The sequence below is a fragment of the Lontra canadensis genome, unplaced genomic scaffold, assembly GCF_010015895.1.
Source record: "Lontra canadensis isolate GAN:19392208 unplaced genomic scaffold, GSC_riverotter_1.0 scaffold52, whole genome shotgun sequence".
Classification (NCBI taxonomy): domain Eukaryota; kingdom Metazoa; phylum Chordata; class Mammalia; order Carnivora; family Mustelidae; genus Lontra; species Lontra canadensis.
Window position 1 is genome coordinate 2,101,267 of NW_022631046.1, and position 20,649 is coordinate 2,121,915.

A 20,649-nucleotide genomic window follows, 5' to 3' on the forward strand; every position below is an offset into this window, starting at 1 on the left:
TGATAACGCAATGCCTGGCAGTAAACCACGTGTTAGCAAAAGCACAGCCAGCTCTGTACTGAAGAGTCCATTCGGACTCAGACTTCCATGCCACCCAGACCCCAAGTATTATGCAGTGAAAACTGTACAGAGGCGGAATCCAGTTGGTCTATTTCAGTCCTGCTTTTTGCAAAATGGGGGAAGGGGAACCTAACGACTGTTAAGAACTATTTTACTTTTCAAGTTCTGGAATTAGCTGTACTTTTAGTTGTACTTTGTATTTCCTGAGAAAGGACACTTGGAAAACAGCCAAGGAGCACTGGACAGGTAGAAAAGGCAGAGAATTTAAACAATTCTTTTGGGTCAAAACTACAATTTCTTCATCCTGTGTCCTACTTCTCCTTCCCATTCCTGAGATAAAATAACCAAAGCTTGCTCTGTTTTGTAATAATAAAAGTAGTTTTATATTAAAAGAAAAACAAACAAACTTCTTACGGGAAATACAAATGGCCTTGTGTCCACTACAGTGGGAGTCCCTGTTTCAGGTACTATCTCCCTTTGTTGCCTCTCTACCACCTGTGTGTGGTGGACCCATGCTAATCAGTGGGACTTGGAAGAAGAGCCCCAGGAGCAGCAGAGAATCCATTGCAGGCCAGCACCACCCTTTTTGACTATATGAAAGGTATCCCCTGTTTGAGGACACTGAAGTTTATACAGGTTGTCACTTTGCCCCAGATCACCTAAACTGGAAGAAATGCTGCAAAGTTGCCAACGCAAATAAGCTTAGATTGGTTGAGAAAGGAGCTTCAGGATTTCCTCTAATAACTGGCAGAAGAAGTATGAAACTTAGTAGCTTCATTCAGATAGTTTCAAGATGGCACCTCAGGGATCTGAGCTGCTACCTCCCAATGGCTTCCCTCTGACCTTTAACGAAGTTAAAATACTTACTCCTAATGTTTTGCTTGTATGCAGTTCTGCATCTTTTACAATGCAAAAAGCAAGTGATCACAATTAAAGACTACAGATCAACTAACTTTGAAGTTCGACAAGACTGACTCTCTCTGAATTTTGGATACATGGCAGTGTGTGTGGTTGTAGGGACATAACTCCACAGAAATGGGCTACATCCTTCTTCATAGATGCAACCCTGAAACTACTGCAACCACAATGAATACAAGTGGAAGGACCGAAAACTTCCAGACAGTCCAGAAAAAAGTAGCTAAAAAATTAGATTTGCTTGGAGGTCAGGCAGATGGGGGTGGGGGCGTGGTAAGGATTAAGCAAAATTTAATAATAACCCTTTCTGGAATAGAGTTCAGAAGTTGCATCTACAGGTCAACTAAATGCAAAACAGCCAGTCAAGCAGGACAATACTGTTTTTAGAAACAAATGTTCATACAGTTTATTAGAACTTTTCATTCTACAAGTCTGGTGCTATCAAAGTTTTGTCACAGGGTTGAAGTCACCTATCTCTGAGCAATTTTAAATTAGGAGGATTTTTGAATACCCTATTTGAAACACAGGAAGATAGCTTCATAGTGCTAAAACTTGAACAAGTTTGGCAAAACCTCTGGCTGAAGCTAGACCCTAGGTATGGAAACTAAATTTGCATGCAAATGGGATGGATCCAGCAGAACTTTGCAATTGCCAACACCAATGTCAGCATCCCTGTGTCTGAATATAATTCCTGGGGAAATACAACAGAGCTCTAAGAAAACTTTGATGGACCCTCCTTTGGAAAACATCATTGAGCAGAATCAGGCCCGCATTAGAGGTAAAGCTGAGAAGTGAAAACAATTCTGCATGTTAGTTCTGGAATCCCTACCCCTGGTTAGAGACATGTAGGGATTGAACTATTTAGAAGTATGTAAGGCCAAGAAATGTGAGACATTATTTCATTTCTCAAAGGATCAACAGTAAATTGTCTTATATGTGGACATGCTTTCCTACATAATTCCTTTCTTCCTTAGGCTCATTCTGTGCATTAATTTAAGAAAAGTACTGTTCTCTACATTTGCCTCATATTTTCATCTCCATGGATTTGCTTTCTTTTATTTCTAACTTCCACTTATTGAAATTTAATTTTAGATCACCAAAATGTTGCCATCTTGCTGAAGATTTCTCTGAACCCCATTTTCAGTCGTTTGGTTTTCATTTTCTTGAACTCTTACCATTTTATCTATACTTCTCTTAATTTACTTAATACTTTCCACTTTTTTTAAAAAGATTTTATCTATTTGACAGTTTATTTGACACAGAAAGAGAGAGAGATCACAAGTAGGCAGAGAGGCAGCCAGAGAGAGAGGGGTTCCCTCCTGAGCAGAGAGCCCGATGTGGGGTTCAATCCCTGAACCCTGAGATCATGACATGAGCTGAAGGCAGAGGCTTAACCCACCGAGCCATCCAGGTGACCCTACTTTCTACTTCTTGATAGTGTTTTTATATGTTTTATTTCTCTTTGGATTCTGAGCTTCTTATATGTGGAATGTTTTTTAAAAACTTCTTATCATGTGGTGCCTGTGTGGTTCAGTTGATTAAGTATCTGACTCTTGATCTCATCTTAGGTCTGGATCTCAGGGTCATGAGTTCAAGCCTCACATTGGACTCCATTCTGGGTGTGGAACCTACATAAAAACCAGAAGAAACAAAAAATCATATCACTTTCATACTTGGAGAAGTGTCTTTTTTTCAACTACTGGTGTGTGTGCATTGCATTACAGAAATCTTAAACTTGAGGCTATGAGAAAACTACAAGTCAATGAAATTGGTATTACTTTCCACACCACTCTCACATCTCATCTAAGAGCTTCCCTGCCATGACCTAGACCTACAATGTAATCTTTAGGCATTTTGGTTGCAAAATGCAAAACTTAACGTTGTCCGTTATCAAAGCATCATAGACTCTTCTGTGTTTATTTTATAATTTAAATGAAAAATAAGGATAACGCTACTTGTTAGTTTTAGTATTTGGTGGATTGAAATGTTTCACAACCCAGATAAATCAAGATATTTTAGAATATTCAAGAAATGCAGCAGCAAAAAAAATAATAATAGTAATGTTGACACTGTGGGTGCTTTGAAGAACACTAGCAAAATAGAGTAATTAGTTTGTGCCAGGAGAGCCCAAGACAGATGTAATCTGATTTAATATCAGAAATCAGATATGGTGGAAAGTTTTAGAAGCCACATAATATTGGGGCAGATATTTGGATCTGTTGGACCACCTGCTTATCTATACTACCTCACACATATGCACATATAGGTATAGAAATAAAGACTGACATTGTAACATTATAAATATGTATTTCGAATCATTACTCATCGACACAGACAAAGTATTCGTTGCACAAACACTTCATTATTTTTCTTCTTGGGAAGACACTGTGGAAATTTTTGTGCTAGTTTTGATCAGCTCAGGAAAAATGGTCATTTATTAAAGAATTGATGCTGATATGAAGTGACAAGTGAATTATTATACCACAGAGTAGTTTGCTTAGAGTGCATATGCTTGTGCATGTTACCACAAATTCATCATGTTTCCAGAATGTTACTTGGACTGTATGCAACAAACCACCAAATGTTAATGAGCTCAGTTGTCTCTCTAGCTCTTTAGGGTAAAATCACATGTCCCCAGTGCAAACTATTCCATGGCTATGTAAAAGATTGGGAAAAAGGGAACCCATATCCCATCTGAATGAATGTGTCTACACAGTCTATCCCGAGGCACTAAGCCTTAGTTTACATTTTATTTAATAGTCTATTTTTATATCAACAAATGGAAAAGTAAAATTACATTCTCACACTCTCCAAATCCTATGGGCTTGTAGACAACAATTAACCCCACATAAAGGAAAATCATGAAAGAAGTCTTGCCATCAACTGTTCATCTGTCTGACATGTGCCTTTATGTGTATCTGACTTGCTTGGCTTGCCTTTTTTAATGCTTGCCCAATTTGTTTTTCTACTTTGTGGAAGGCTGCACACACCCTCAGGGCAGTATTCAATACTTTCTGATGAAAAGAAAGAATGTTGCTGACATAGCAAAAGCTTCAGGAAGTCACAAAAATGAAAAGGGTTTTACAAAACTGATTATCTTTACATTTTGTACATAGAGCTCAGAAGTTGATGGAAAATGTAATTGTTTTTTAATGTAAGATTTTTTCTTACAATCTCATGTTGTATGGTCTACTTGTAGCTATAGGTGGTAGCAAAGTAGAAAATTATAGAGTCTAGATTATTCCTTAGGGTTCACAGTGATGACCAGCAAGATTTATTTTCTGGTTTACTTTAAGCAGATAGAAACAAAGAAAATGTGTGACATTGACAAATGGGAGATTTCCTGTCACTGACTATTAAAATAGTAAAACTTGAGATGAGGAATAGGAAGAAAGAAAAATCTTTTCAACACTGGAGCTAAGACCAGAAATATTCAATATTTACTGACTCCTTTTTTAGACTATCATTCTCTTATAAATTTTGAGTTTCTTTCCCTTGAGCTGAGAAAGGCTGGCTGGAGTGGAAACAATAATGGCCAACATGGAACTAAGCACTTTAGCAAGAATATAGGGACTAGTACTTTGGCAAATTATGGTCATGCGAGTTTTTTTTTTTTTTTTAAAGATTTTATTTATTTATTTATTTTATTTGTCAGAGAAAGAGAGAGAGAGCACAAGCAGGCAGAGTGGTAGGCAGAGGCAGAGAAAGGGGGAAGCAGGCTCCCTGCTGAGCAAGGAGTGCAATGTGGGACCTGATCTCAGCACCCTGGGATCATGACCTGAGCTGAAGGCAGCAGCTTAACAAACTGAGCCATCCAGGCATCCCCATGCGAGTTGTTTTGAATTGTGGTGGGGAAGAAAGTGATGATGATGATGATGATAACTGACTCATTCAGAGGACTATAAAACTAAGTTCAGTCTTCCACAAAAAGGTAGAGGGGCACCTGGGTGGCTCAAGTGGTTGAGCATCTGGCTCTGGATTTCTGCTGGAGTCATGATCTTAGGGTCATGTGATTGAGCCCTGTGTCAAGCTCCACTCTGCAGGGAGTCTGCTGGAGGTTCTCTCTCTCTCCCCCTTACTCTGCCCCTCCCCCTGCTCTTGTTCTCTCTCCCTCTAAAATAAATAAATCTTTAAAAAAGAAACTCATGAGGTAGATAAGAATACATTTTGCGATTTATCCTCACATTACAAATAAGGACACTAAAGATCAGATAGATTAAGTGGTGTGCCCAGGAACAGCATATACTTGCTATATAGGTATGATAAATGACAGGTTTTCAAATCCCTGACTTTTTATGCATTTGAGTCTATGCAAACAGTTTATCAGAAAGACCTAAAAATTAGGTGCTTCCAAATCAAGCTAAATTTGGGGTAAAGAAATAATATTAAAGCACATTAATAATCATATTTCTATCATTAATATGAGAAGATAATACACAAGATGATTTTCCCCCAAAGGGATCATGCAAGCATTTATGCATAATTACTAGAATAGTATAAAAGTCTATAATACATTGTCTTAATAAAATTTCCACACATTTTTATATGGGAATAGATCAGGTAAACTGTAACTTGAATTCAGTAATGCCAAATATCAATTTAAGTGGATAAATATGATATATGCATAAATATTTTATCAGTTAAATAATATGCTTAAAACTAATTGTTTTCCTCTTTAAGTATGAATTGTTTTTCTTAAGTTTGTTAATAAATTCTAAAATCAGAATGAATGAGTCTGTGATAGATAATTCATTACCAGTTATGTTTCCCTTCATTCAAGCACATATAAAGTTCAACCTGTGTACCACGTATCTTGTTAGACAATGCAAGTTGACTGCAATTTCATATCCAGCCTAACTAGAAGGGGGGGGACCAAAAAACCTTATCAAGGAAGTAAAATAAAAGCACATATCATGTTTGGAAATACTTTCCTGGTGGCTATTATCAAGAAGTTTTAGAACTATCATTAAGTGATGGTTTAGTCTGTGTTGCCCTATATGTTACATATTGCTTTTGACTTTCAATATTTCCTGAAGTTTCACTATCACATGAAATTGTGCTAGAGAGAAAAGATTAATAAATTTATTTTCTTGCACTACTGTTTAGTGCAAAGTAAACAGAAAGTAAATTACATCCATAAAGTGTTAGAATATGACATTAGACATGTGTGCTTATGTAGAAACACGAAACATAGAAAGAAGGAAGTTGCCTTGTCTACTTGGAAGTTGATGCCTTAAGGAAATGTTCCATAGGTGAGAGGATGGCAGATGGAGTAGGGTAAGGGTGGGGAAGATTCCAAATAGGGGTACAGCAGAGAGTAGCATGTCATATAACATTTGTTTTTGAAGTTATTATTTTTTCTCCTTTCTTAAAATCTTACAGCCATCTAAGCAGAAACAGTACACATTAATAAACTACTAAGATATTGACAAATGAAATGAACAGACTGGTTTCAGACCTGTAGTCCATAATAATTTTATTTGAAAGGAAGATAATGAGAAAATATCTTGGGACTTAATGCCCCAAGGGAAATGCTCTTGTCTCATAACTGCCACTTGCAAAAGCTCTCTTTATTTTCCAGGGGCAAAATAAAATATTTTATTCTGATATGTAAAGTCATGAGAAATAAAACTCAAGTATTTTTTCTTCTTAAAAATACTTACAGATACCCACTAAGTCATTTAGAGATGAATTAAGAGCCAAGAATGGAGAGACATGGTGGAAGGCTGCAGCTCTTCTTTTGCCTAGTTGTAATTCTGAATTTAAGAAACCAATAGGAATTAGAGGTTCTCATATTGAAATTGAATCTGAACAGTAAAGCTGGACTTTGTATTCAATATTGCAAAGCTTAGGTGCCTGGGTAGCTTGGTCAGTTGAGCTTCAGAGTCTAGGTTTCAGCTCAGGTCACGGTCTTAAGGGCCTTGGGATTGGATTGAGTCTTGTGTCAGGCTCTGGGCTCAGCGGGGAGTCTGTTTAGAGATTCTGTCTATCTGCCCCTCCCCACACGCTCATGCCTCAGTGCCCTCTCTCTCTAATAAGTAAGTAAATCATAAAACAAAAATAACAAAAAAAAAAACCCTCCTCAATTTCCTCCTAAAATTTAATAAAGTCTGACCTTCCTTTTGTGCCTTCAGACTTGCCTATGGTTTACCATAGTTTGTGTCGAATTGCAGTTCTTCTGCTATTCCCAAATAGACTCAAAATAAATAATAAATATATACATACATACACACTACAAAGTTCAGTTCTCTTTCAGACCTTTGAAGTTTCTAGAATCAAGAAATACATTAATAGAACTGTATCCAATGTTCAATTAGAATACATTAGTCTTTGTTTATAGCCTCTAGAAGTGGGAACTGAATATCATCCATTCATAAACTGTGTATGCTTATGATGACTATAACATTTACATAGTTTGGAGTTTACAAGGATAAGTGCCAATGAATTTTGATTCTGGTTTATTCCCATCAGAAAGGTAGAGTTGAGGTCGGTAACTTACAGATTACTGCAATATCAAGAAATCTGAGAAATGAATATTTTTCTGTATCTTTAAAACTCCTCCTAAATGAAAATGTTCAATATAATTTGTCAATAAATCACCTCCACATATTCTCTTTTATCTAAGACCTAAAAATCTTTTTGTTGTATATTTATTAGTCTTATATATGTGAAATTGTAACTATGTAAAAATGCATAGAGAAAACAAAGAACTACAATGACATTAATATTGGTTATATGTGTTTCATACAAATATCATGAGTGGTTATTACTTCCTTATACTCATCTGTACTTCCTAATGTTCTGTAATAGACACATAACACATTTAAAACACATATGTTTTAAAAGCAACTAAAATTCTACATATATTTTTAAAAATATGCAAAAAGCATGAAGTAAAAATGCTAGAACATATTATTTCTGAAGGCAAAAAATGTGTTCTGAGCTGAGAAATATTTCAGTTCTTTCTCTTTTTATATTTTGTAAAATTACTGTTCACATATTAATTTTATGGAAGATACGGTTTTTGTTTCTAAAAAGACTCATAACTGTACTTCAGTATCTAAATGGACAACTTAGGCCATAAAATTCTACATCATAGTTCTAGACAGGTCATAATTTCAGGTTAACCAGAAGTGTTAATTCATATATAAGAAGATAAATATCATTAACCATCCTGCAGCCTGCTCTTGATGAAATTGAATAATCATTTCTATAGTTAAATGCTCAAATGGAAAGCCTGTAGGTATCTGTGACCTAAGGATTCTTATAGCAATGGTATAACTGACATTTGAAAAAATATATTATAAATCTAAATTTTACTCATTTATTTTGTTATCAGAAATTTTAAAAAATTCTAATGTATCAGTTTAATTTTTTTTTTAATTACCAGGTTCCTAAGGTTAGGATTAAACCTAGTAATATTAACAGTTGTATAACAACATTAGTTCATCTGGTTTACCCTCAAATGAGAATAGAAGCAAAACTTTGCCTTTTCCCTGTGGCTACTGATTTCTTAAAATAGATTGTTAAGTGATTTAAAATAAATAAATAAATTTAAATCTAGATTCATTACTAGTTCCTTAAACATAATTTTTATACTAACCTTTCAGTCTCTCTTCCTTTTCATTCTCCATGGTAGGAATTACTTTATTGATTAGGAAGCTATGGCCTGAGTGCATAATGAAAATCTGTAATGAAAAACTCATTTGAGAAAGAAATTAATAATTTCAACAGTGAAATCCAATTTTCCTATGTTCATTCTTGTAATCTATTTTGCATTATTTCCCATGTGTACCCTGAATATCACTGACTCATGGCATTGTGCAGATAATCGATTAAAATGAAAGAATTACATAAAATATGTTTCTTCAAGGCTAACCTCCAGCTCTTTTATATTAAAAAAAATATATTTCTATATTCAATAGCTATTGAATTTAACAGTTTTGCAAATATATTCATTGTTGAGAAATTTATAGAATATTTAACAGTTTTGCAAATATATTCATTGTTGAGAAATTTATAGAATAATATTTTCATATGTTGGTTCAGGAATTCTATAATTTATTGAAGAAAATAGTCTATTAACTAAGAAACCACTAAAAAAAATCTACATGTTAGGGAAATATATTATATGCTAGACACTGTGCTACAGGACTTTTTACATGCACTATCTATGATAAATCCTCCTAGGACTTCGATAACTAGATGCTATGATATCTATTTTTTAATCAAGAAAAAAGGCCTTAGGGAATGTTTAACAAACTTGTCCAGGTTCACATAATGGTTGAGATTCAAACCAAATATATATAGTATTTTTATAATATACATTATATATATGGTGATAAATTAGAAATACTGCTTATAATACTATAGATATAGTCTGTGGTTGTGATGGCATGTATATGTCCTGAAATCTTATGTTTTTGCTAACATAAAAATTAAAGAAGGAAAACTAATGCTAAAATAAGCAAGGTAAGTATTCAAATTCCATTCATAAAGAGGGAGCTATAAAGAGAAACTATATTGCTTTCATTGTTTAATTACATAGTAATGCAGGAATGTAAAAGAAATAGAAGCAGTGAAATTTTCCTCCACCCCAAAGTTGCTATCAGAAATAACCAGTTCCCCCCATAATTTAATTTTTCAGGACTTATCTACACAGACACAGACAGCACACACACATCTACTTAAAATAACACAAATTCACTGAACCACATTATGTGTATTGTTTGTGTCTTTTTGTTTCTTAACATATGTTGGAGATCTTTCCGTGTCATTATAAATAGGGTTCTATATTATTTAAAATTGCTGAATCATCTAATTGCAACATTTATTTGGCCCTCACACATACATCTGTAAGTTTTTTCTTAATATTCTCTATTACAAAATATACTACAGTGATATAGTGAAAATTCTTATAGCATTGTGTGTGATTTTTGGATGTAATCTATGAATGAAAAGCTGGGTTAAAGAGTAGCTACATTTATGATACATACTGCTAACCCTCTTTAACCTTGTAATATATCCCTGTGTACTGAATGTAACAGTATTAGAACTGGTTCTGTGTTTCTTGTCAGCATTTCAAATAGATCTTCCCGCCTCCCGATAAATTTAAGCAGATCTGAGAGATTGCTGTTGACAGCTTAGTTAAATAAGCTTTCTTAGCTCTTCCAATCTGTGTGTTTATAATTCTTCCAGAGCCAGAGACATTACTAAAAAGGATCCTTTCCAATTGAAGTAACAACAATGCATTTAAGTATGGTGCCATTTACTGAGTAGAAGGTGATCTCCATAGAAAATATTCACATTTCCATCTGCATTGAATTTGCTTTCCTAAAATCATTATTAACCAGTTCTCAGTATATTATAAATAAATATGTCCATCTTAAAAATAGTAACAAAGCAGAGCTATCATGAACCATTATTAGGAAACTCTCAGGAAATGGAGGATTTTTATCTTTGAAACTACACACCCCACCTCATAAGCAAACTGAACATATAGCGTCATAAGAGGAGATGAAGGGGCTGCAAAAAGACCCTTGGCAAGCATTTTCATAGGTATTTTTCTGACTATTGGCTTTGCTGATAATTAAGCATTAAAAGACTTCTCCTATCTTCCATGTATCCTCAGAAACCATGTCTAGTGACTAACTCGAAATATCCTAGCAAAAAGCATTATTTAGAGATAATTAGACATTATCATATTTTTTAATACATTTATTAGATTTTTATTTTGTGAAAATCATAATTTAGAAATCACCTATATCTCATTTGTACTCCATTGGCTACTCTAATATTTAATTAATTATTTAAATCAAATCATATAGTATAATATACTTTATTTCTTGTTGAGAATTTTTGGATGTTTTTCCATAAAATTCATATGGTGAAAAACATTGATCGAGAATATAAGTCTTTAGAGACTACACATTTTAACTGTTTCCTATCCCGTTAAGAATGCTGGCCCAGTAGTAAAATATTCTGATTAATGGGAAATTACGCATTTCAACAATTAGCCAAAACTTGGAATTTATGTGAATACCTCTAACATTGAAACTATGTTAAAAGTAGCCATGTGTTATAATTTGTAAGAGTTTCGAATCTTCCTGTGCTCCTTGGACATCCATAAATTTTCCAGTATAATTTTCCAGAGATTTGGCTAATGCTAAAATTCACTTCACTTTGCTAAGCACATCTTTGAAATAACAGTCTTAGACCTTAATGTGCTTATTCATTTTTTTCTTGAAAAATATTGGATATGTGCAATAATACTTCATCAACATAAAAATATATATGTAGTTAGTAATGGCATATAATCAGTATAATATTTGATTTTATACATTCTCCAGTGACCTAAGTTATATAAATTTTCCAGTCCTTAAAAGCAAGTGTATCTAGTCCAAAACCATCAAACACGTGCTGTTAAAACTCTTCCATCAAGTGCCATCTCTAAAGAATATCTTATATCCTTCATATCCCTCTGTCACACTCTGCAGTCTTTCCTTAAAACAAATCTGATCATGTCATTCTCAAGCATGAGACATTCCATAATTCCATTTACAGATGGTACAAAGTTCAAATTCTTGTGCATGTCATTAACATCTCCTGTCACTTTCTTTTGCCTTAATAGATGACAATACGCCACCCCAACAACGTGTTCTATGCCTGCTCAAAGACTCTCCACTCCTCCACTGCAGTAGCTCAAATGCTGCTCCTTCTTTGCAACATTGCCTGATTTTCCCTCTTCTATGTAGAAGTGATCAGTATTTTGAGTACCTTTGTGTAACTTGTTCATTGTATCAGCTTTAACCCCTTTATGGGTGCGATTATTCCTGTATCGTTCCAATTTTAGTATATGTGCTGCCGAAGCGAGCACCGATTATTCCTTTATGCAATTTTTCTCTTAATACACTATGGGCTCACTGAAGGCAAAGTATTTCCTGAGGAAAATGTATATCTCAGAGATGTTCTGGAACATTTTTGAGTGGATTTTTAATAGATGAATTTGCCATTTGAGAACACAGACAAAAGCATCTCTTTAATTAAAATTTAAGAAACTGTTAGTGGACCTTCAAAGAAAATGTTTCTAATTATAAGACACTATTTTATTAATTTGTTTGCTATGTTGTATACAAAAGTGTGGGTGGGAGTTTGATCTCGAGGGGAGGTTCTGGGAGTTGGGAACAGGATGATTATATTAAAACAAAAGACCCTGGTGAAGGAAATAAGAGGGAAAGAGCCATATTATGGACATAAACAGCTAGATATGACCTATGATTTCTCATCACACACTGTCATTTATCTATATTTTCTATAAATATCTATATCATATCTAGATATGATATAGATATATCTATATCATTTATCTATAATTCATACATTCCTGCATGTAATTATTGCAATTTTTACTATTGTAGTTTTGATCATTCAAACTGGAGTACCAAGCACTGTGTTTTCAATTTTGTAATTATTGTCTGCAGTATTTAACATAGTCAGAGTCATATACTTAGCACTTTAAAAGACTGAAGTAATTAAAGACAAGAAGTAGTGAAATACCTGATTTTTTTAATGGACAATGGTACAAACATTAAAAGCTGATCTCCAAGCTTATATATAACCAGCATATTGAGGTTTTAGTAACTGCTGGCTCAGTGTTAAGAATTTTATGTGCTATATAATTCACCTGATCATCAGAGAAAACTTGTGAGATAGGCACCATTAATATCTTTGTCATTTTACACATGTGGAAACAAGTTCATTTCTTCAAGATACGCAGTCTGGAAGAGATGCAGTAGGGAACTCAGAGGCAGCCTAATTCAGAACCTAGGATCTTAACCACAACACATTCTTCCTTCTCTGAATTTAGGATGAAAGGAGTTTCCTGTTTATTTCAGCATAGAATGGCATATCACAAAAGTTTTATTATGTACATTTTTGAGGTTGGAGATTAATCTGGAAAAGGAAAAATGAGTTAACATGAGAAAAATAGGCTTAATAAGTTAGCCCTTAAATCTGGAGACATGGGAAAATCACTCTGAGTGAAATCTTGAAAATGGGTTAGTAACAGAGCAACCATTTTACTTGGGTCTCTGTCTTTGGAAACCAAAGAGCTGGAATGGGAAAATAACGAAAATAAAGTCTATTAGTTATTGAAGATTATCTCTATTTTTACTGAAATGGCTAGACATTTGAATGAGAAGTTTGTCAATACACAGGGAGATAAATTAATTGGATACAAGTCAAAGTTCCAGTAAAAATTAGATTTTTTTTCATTTTCCAAGAATTTTAAAAACATTATGTAAAACCAGTTTGAATAATCCAAAGCTTCAGTATATTATTTTGTTCCATATTTTTGTGAAATGGTACCTACTAAATGGTACAATTACTTTAAAATCATTTTTGTGATTTAAATTGAAAATATTCATTGTTATATCTAAAAAGACGTCTAAAAGTAAGATCTTTTTACATCATATACTCACTTATTTTCAATACAGTCAAATTTTAGTATCAGAATTACATTTCCAGAAGAAATCTTTGTAATCAATTATTTTTATTCAGATAGGATTATGTGAAGAATTACAATTTGTTTGGGGGTATCCATTTCTTTGTGTGTTCATTCTTCATTTATTAATTTGTCACATTTTTTGTGCTTACTGTGTATCTGGATAAAGCAAATATAAATATAATATTTCCCACCAATAAGCTTAAAGTCTTTTAATGGACAGTCTTTTAAATTCTGATTAAATACCAATGTATGCTCTGCTTAATAATATCTCTGCTTAGCAGAACTATAATTAGAAAAGAAGGACAATATTGCTCTTACCCAAGGGAACCTGTAACCTCAGCAATTAGACAAACCACTCAAGGTGTTTGTTCCTTGTACCTATCTGAGAGGTGATAGAGTCAAATAACAGCAAAGACAGGAAGAAGAAGGGAATTTCTTCATCATACTCTTACTGCAAGTTACTCATGGAGTTCCAAACAGTATTTTCCTCAAAATATGCATTAGTTACTTTCCATAATAAAATTGTTTAGTCCATGTTCAATATACACCAGCATTCTGCTGGGGGTTGGAGACAGAGGAATAACCAAGACAAAATTGTTTCTTCTCTAAGACAGCATACCATCTATAGGAACCAATTTCCAGAGCCCATCATCTCTACCTGGATGTACGGACATCTGTAGCTGGGCATGTTCTAAATCAAATTCATTTCCTGTTCCTCACCTCTCCTCTGCCCACAAGTGTTCTTGGATCTATCTTTCTTATTTCGGCTAATGACAAGATAATGCCTCTGCACTGTTGCCTGAGGTAAAAATCTCAGCATCATTCCTAATTCTTCCTCTGTTGTCCTCGCTTATGACTTATGACGCACATGATCCCACATGCAGTATGTAATCAAGTTCTGTCAATTCTATCTCAGAAATGTCTCTGACATTTTTCTGGTGTTTTTTTGTTTGTTTGTTTGTTTTGTTTTTTCTTTTTTTCCTGATTGGCTTCCTCCTTCAAGCAAATGTAAGCTGTGTAGAGCAAGGACTTGATCTCTTTTGTTCACTGCAGTATCCCTTGTTCCTAGAAGAGTTCCTGGCACATAGGAAGTCTTCAATAAATGTTTGTTAACTGAACTAATGACTACCTATTTCCAAAATAACATAATAACAATAAATTTTTTGGAGAATCATTATTTGCCAGTCACAGACCTATGTCCTTTGTAAAATTTTACATTTAATTTTTAAAATTACTCTAGAGTAGATTGGTACAACAGGATTGATTGGACTCAGAACCCCTTGTTTGTAGCCAGAGGGTTTTATCTGACTGCCCTGCCCAAACCACTCATTCCTACAATTCATCTCCCATATTATTATTAGCATTACTTTTTCTAAAGATTTATTATAATTCTGTTTACCTATTTGAAATCTTTCAATGACATAGCTTCTTGTCATTCCATGTTAGGTATATTACCACTTGGCCACAGCCTATATTTCCACTCTATTTTTCAGAGTTCCATTTCAAGAACCAATATTATAGTTAAAGGGCCTACTTGCTTTCCAAATTATGCCATTCACTTTATTACCTGTGCCTTTGTTACTATTGTTTTCATTGCCTGCAATCACTTTCTGCTTGCCTCCTTGATTAACCTCTATTCATCCTTCAAGCTCAACTCCCAATCTCCTCCAGCATCTACTTGAAAGAGATAATTTGGAAACCAGATACATCTTAATTTGCATTCTGGATTTTCTACTGATGGCTGTGTGATTTTAGGTAAGGTCTTAATCCTTAGGTCTTCACCGTAAATTTGGCACATTAGTACTTGATTTCAAGGGTTAGTTCCCTGATGAAATGAAATAACAAAGGAATTAGAACTGAGTATACATTCAAAAAAATTGTATCAGATCAATTCCTTATCCTGACATCATCAGTTGAATAAACTGCTCCTCTTAATTCACATTTCTATGTCAAAACTTGTAGAAATTGTATATATTTAAATTTATAAATCTAACCATGTGCCCATTACCAAGTAAATTGTAAATAACTAAGTGTTGAATTTATTGATGACTCTAAGAATCATACATAATAATAGTACTCTACACTTTCTTTAGCCAAATATAATTTGTGTAGCTTATTTTTATTTTCTTTACTGCTAGTAATAAAGAGTTAACTGATTTGGTGCTTATGTAAGCTTTGTACACCTTTTACATCAATAACACTACACATTTTTATTTGTTCAGCATTGGACTCAAACAATGAATTAAATAGAATGACTCAATAGATTAGAAAGGTCTCCAGCCCTATCATGCCTTATCATAGTTTAAGACAAATATAAATGTCAATGTCAGGTAAAAAAAAAAAAACAAAAAAACAACAAAACAGAGTTAAAAAGTAGGGTGAGTCATGGGAAAGAAGAGTACTCCAAGACAGTGTATAACCAATTCAGAGCGTGGGGCTGGATCTGCTATCACATGGGAGAATTATAATGGGAATGTTGCTGATACAATATGAGTTTAGTATACTTTGTCTGTAGTCTATTTAAATACATACAAACTGCTATTTAAATACTTGGGCAGAGATCTGGACTGGTAAAACCAGCAGGGTCTTTCACTATGTGAGAACACAAAATTTCCTTTCTGCTTCCTGTGGCCATCACAGTTTCTGGCTTTATGAAGTGTCAGGAGGCTGAGTCCCAAGAAAAAAGGGGAAGGGAAAACTTGCTGAAATGTTTCTTGAAGATTATTAGTTAATTTATTGTTTCTTTGGATTCATTTTTTTCAGAGAGGAGGGATCTACTTATCTAATTTAAAACCATTGCCCATGATATTAGCAGTAACACTTTATTTACACCTAATATGGAACTTTATGAAACAGCTGTATTGAAATATGATTCATTTTATTCATTGATGAATGAGTGTAAGTCTCATTAACATTAAAAAGAATTATGAATGCTTCATGATTACAGCATAGAACACGTCTAGGGGTTAATTTTAATTGCGTATATCCGTATTTGGATGAGTAGTTTAGAAACAATCATTTAACAAAAATAACCACATTTCTTAATTACAAGTAGCAATTGACTTGGGCAAGCATTTGTTGTGCCTATGATCCTATAAAAAGAGCACTCTGGAAATCTGAGTTAATATTTTCCTATGTTGGAAATATCATCTTTCATGACAACAACTTGCAAAGGTGGGAAGAAAAGAGATGACAGTAGCTATAAGTCATGTGCCACTTTACAGAAAAGGCAAAGGAGGCTCAGGGATCTAAATAATTTGCCACATTCCCACAATTATTAAATTGTAGAATAAAAATTCATACTTAGGTTTGTGCATTTGGAAATCCAGTGCTAATTAATGAGAAAAAGTGTGTGTGAACCATTTGTATGATATATGTGTGTTGTGGTTTGAATATTTGTGTCTACCCCAAACTTATATGCTGAAAATCTAATGCCCAAATTGATGGTATAAGGACCTGGGGTTATGGGGAGGTGATTAGGTAATGAAAGTACAGTCCTCATGAATGGATTAGAGCCCTTATAAAAGCCCTAGAGAGCTGACTTGTTCCTTTCATCCTGTAAGGATATGACCTGAAGTTTGCAACCCTGAAAAGGATCCTCACTTGCCCATGCTGGCACTGTGATCTTGGACTTCTAGATTCTGGAACTGTGAGAAATAAATGGCTGTTATTTATGCGCTTTCCTATCTGTGGTATTTTGTTATCGCAGAATGGGCTAAGACATTGAGTCTGTAGATTGACACAGAGGTTGAAATCGGTATGATTGTGTAATAAAAAAGATGACAGTCTATGGCAGAGATCTTCCTTTGGCTATGTATTTATGAGCTGAGGCTTGTAATGTGTCTTAATATTTGGGAGTGTGACTACCTCTACAGACAGTGCCACATAGATAAAGTGCCTTAAGTGGAAAAATTTGCTAGTATCAATGATAAAAAAAACACTGGTTGAGAAATCTACTATGCACAAAGCATCGTTTTTTTGTTTGTTTGTTTTTCTTAAGGATGATTATAACCATTTAATTTTTTTAAAGATTTTGTTTATTTATTTGACAGACAGAGATCACAAGTAGGCAGAGAGGGAGGCAGAGAGAGAGGGGGAAGCAGGCTCCCGGCTGAGCAGAGAGCCTGATATGGGGCTCAATCCCAGGACTCTCAGATCATGACCTGAGCTCAAGGCAGAGGCTTAACCCACTGAGCCACCCAGTTGCCCGGGTTGTTTATTTTTAAAAGAAGATTGAAAAGGAAAGACTAAAAATTGATTGGATGTGATACATAATTATGTTCTGTTTTCTAATAGAATACTAGTTACATTATAATCTGGAAGAAAACATTTATCTTAACTTGGGTTCAAGGCATACTTTATTTTTTTATTAAGTTATGAGAAAAATGACCCTAAAAGTCAAACTAATAATCATAATATTCAAGCTACAAAGAAATGTGAAGATTATTAATCAAACCATAATTTTATGCAGAAGAAGAAAAATCAGTGCTAGACTGATTTAACTTGTTACTGATAGGACAAGGACTAGACTGAGGTTTCCTGTCAATGTAATACATTTGAAGGGATTCAAATGTCCTTAGAATCTAAGATCATGGTGTTTCATGTTAGCCATTAAATTCAAAGTCACCGACCAAGGCATAAAACATGGATAAACCAATACGGGAGAAGCAGACCTTTCATGCCACACTTAAGATCAATATTCTAATATTTGATTTACCATAGTTAATGGTTCTCCCCACGTTATAAACATTGTTCTTTTCCTCTTGAGTACCAAAAATAATTTTTTAAAGTTTAGACATCAGGCATGAAATACATGCATTTTAAACTCTAGAATCACACCCTATTTGGTAAGATGTTCTTACATAGGAACTAACGATAACTGAGGGAATGGTGACTAATATCTCCTATTTAATTCTCAGGTTCACAGTGGGGTAGACCAAGTAAAATGGTGAGCAAGACTGCCTACATGAAATGTATATAGTTATTTCTGTTTATCTCCCATTTTTCTCTCTGTCTGCTTTTTGCTGACCTTTTACAGTTTTATTTATTTGAGTTAAATCTGCTTAAGGTGTTCCTACACTTTAATGCATGAGAGCAAAAGACTGCATACATTTTTAAAGAGAGAGCAAGACAAGATTATGAATATGTATGAATATCAATATTCATAAATTAATATCAATATGTATGAACATAAATACAAACCACTATATCAACTGAAACAAGGCCAAAAACCAAGAACTTCATGGCATCATCTGCAGTGTTCAGATGATGTAGGTTTCACAATAATAGCCACCTAAGGGAGAATCTGGGTTCCAACAGAATTGACTTGGTCCATACAATAGACAAAAGAAAATTTTAAATTAATATCTAGACTTATTTTTAAATTAGAGTATACAGTAATAATGGACTTTCATTTCTACATGGCAACAACTGGCTAGACCTAAGTAATAGCCAATTCCATTTAGATGGGGAATGTTCTCTAGTTTCATGCAATTTCCCCTTTCCCCAATTTTTATATTTTAATACTGAACAGCATCACTCATTTGCCTATATGATTCTAGACCAGCTGAGTTTGCAGCATCTGATCCAGAAAAGGGACCTCAAGCTGAAAAAAATTGGGGTTGTTTTTATCCTTAATGGTATGGTTATCTTTGAGGTGGAGAGGGATGCAGTTCACTTTAAGCATTTTCCATTCTGTTAGAAAAGAGAAATATAATTATTGGATGGGCCTCTCTTGGTTTAATGTCATTAGACCTTTACTTATCTAATCTATTGCATTTTTGATAATCAGAGAACGGCATTCTGATTTCTATATTTGTCTGCTTATAAGGAAGAAATGTGCGCAGATTGTGTATTTTGGTTATTTCTGGTCTTTGCAAAAGTGAATTTTTGATGGCATACCCATGGTATGATTAGTATTACTTGGCTATAGTGAGAAATTTTGCTGATTATGCATATATATGCATATATGCACATAGAGGTGTTAAGAAATTATTACATATTAAGAAATTTGCAGAGTTGTCCTTAATTTCAATATCATATATATTTCATTAAGTATGAACCCATCTCTTAGGTCTGTTATATTTGAGACACTGGTTGCACCCAAGCATTTGCAGGGTAAAGCCAACAACACTAATGAATTTTAGATGACAGCACTATTACTTCTATATATATGTCCTTACAGATTTCTGTAATATACACAACAGAATTAAATCAACTGAAAGGCAATGAATTACTTTTATCTTATACTTTTGTTCAGAATCTAGGATGCTATGGTTGATGGGCTAACAAAATGTCACAAAATCTTCATCCTTCTTTGTATGTACCCCTTCTTCAATATGACTTTGTAGTGTCTTCCATTAGGAGATGGAGTCTGTTTTCCACACCTGAATGCTGTTGACTTTTTATATATTTTGGCAAAAAGAATGCTCTAGAATTGATAGTGTGTAATCCTAAGCTTAGAAATGAATAGGTCCTTCATGCTTCAACTCTCCCTCTTGGGATCCTTATTGCCATAGGACAGGCCCACCCTAGCTTGCTAGAGGTGCAGAAACCATACAGAAAAGGTCACTTTTTTAGTTCTGTGGCATTTCTCCATTGTAAGAACAGAAGTTGTTCTTTAAGTAAAAATCACTGTTCTTTGTCCCTCATGACATGATTCCTCTAGCATGTTGTGTACTTATAAAGCCTTTAAGTCCATACAGCATGGATATACTTTCACTATTTTTAGTAATACTGCTGAGTCATTCTTTTGCCTTATTTTAAACTTGCAAAATAGGCTTACTCCTTTTCCAATACACAGTCAAGAATACTGGTTAATTTTGATTTATCTAATCTGTAAGCAAATATTTACTTCCTGATTTTATGCAAAGCAACAACTTCTATGGAACGTGGAAACATAGAAACTAAGAATTTTAACTAACAGAGTGTCCATAAGTTTTTTCACAATTTAGCTTGAGGTTGAAGGTTGAAGAATCTGACTGGAGTTGTGATAATGACGCACTTGGGAAGGTGAAGTTGCTCATAAATTTTATTATACTAAGATCAAAATTAAGACATTTTGAACTGAAAATGTCTCACTACTGTAAATGTTATGTAAAGAAATAAAATCAAAAGCAATAAGATGACTACTCAGCTCCTGAGGAGTCTATGTTGATCAGAAATATGGC

The 20,649-nt window shown here is 34.1% G+C and overlaps 1 protein-coding gene across 3 annotated transcripts in view; it reads right to left on the reverse strand.

Annotated features, from left to right (window-relative positions):
• The window catches only part of MGAT4C (MGAT4 family member C), a 717,583-nt gene that overhangs the window by 20,466 nt on the left and 676,468 nt on the right, over positions 1 to 20,649 (reverse strand). The window lies entirely within an intron of this gene.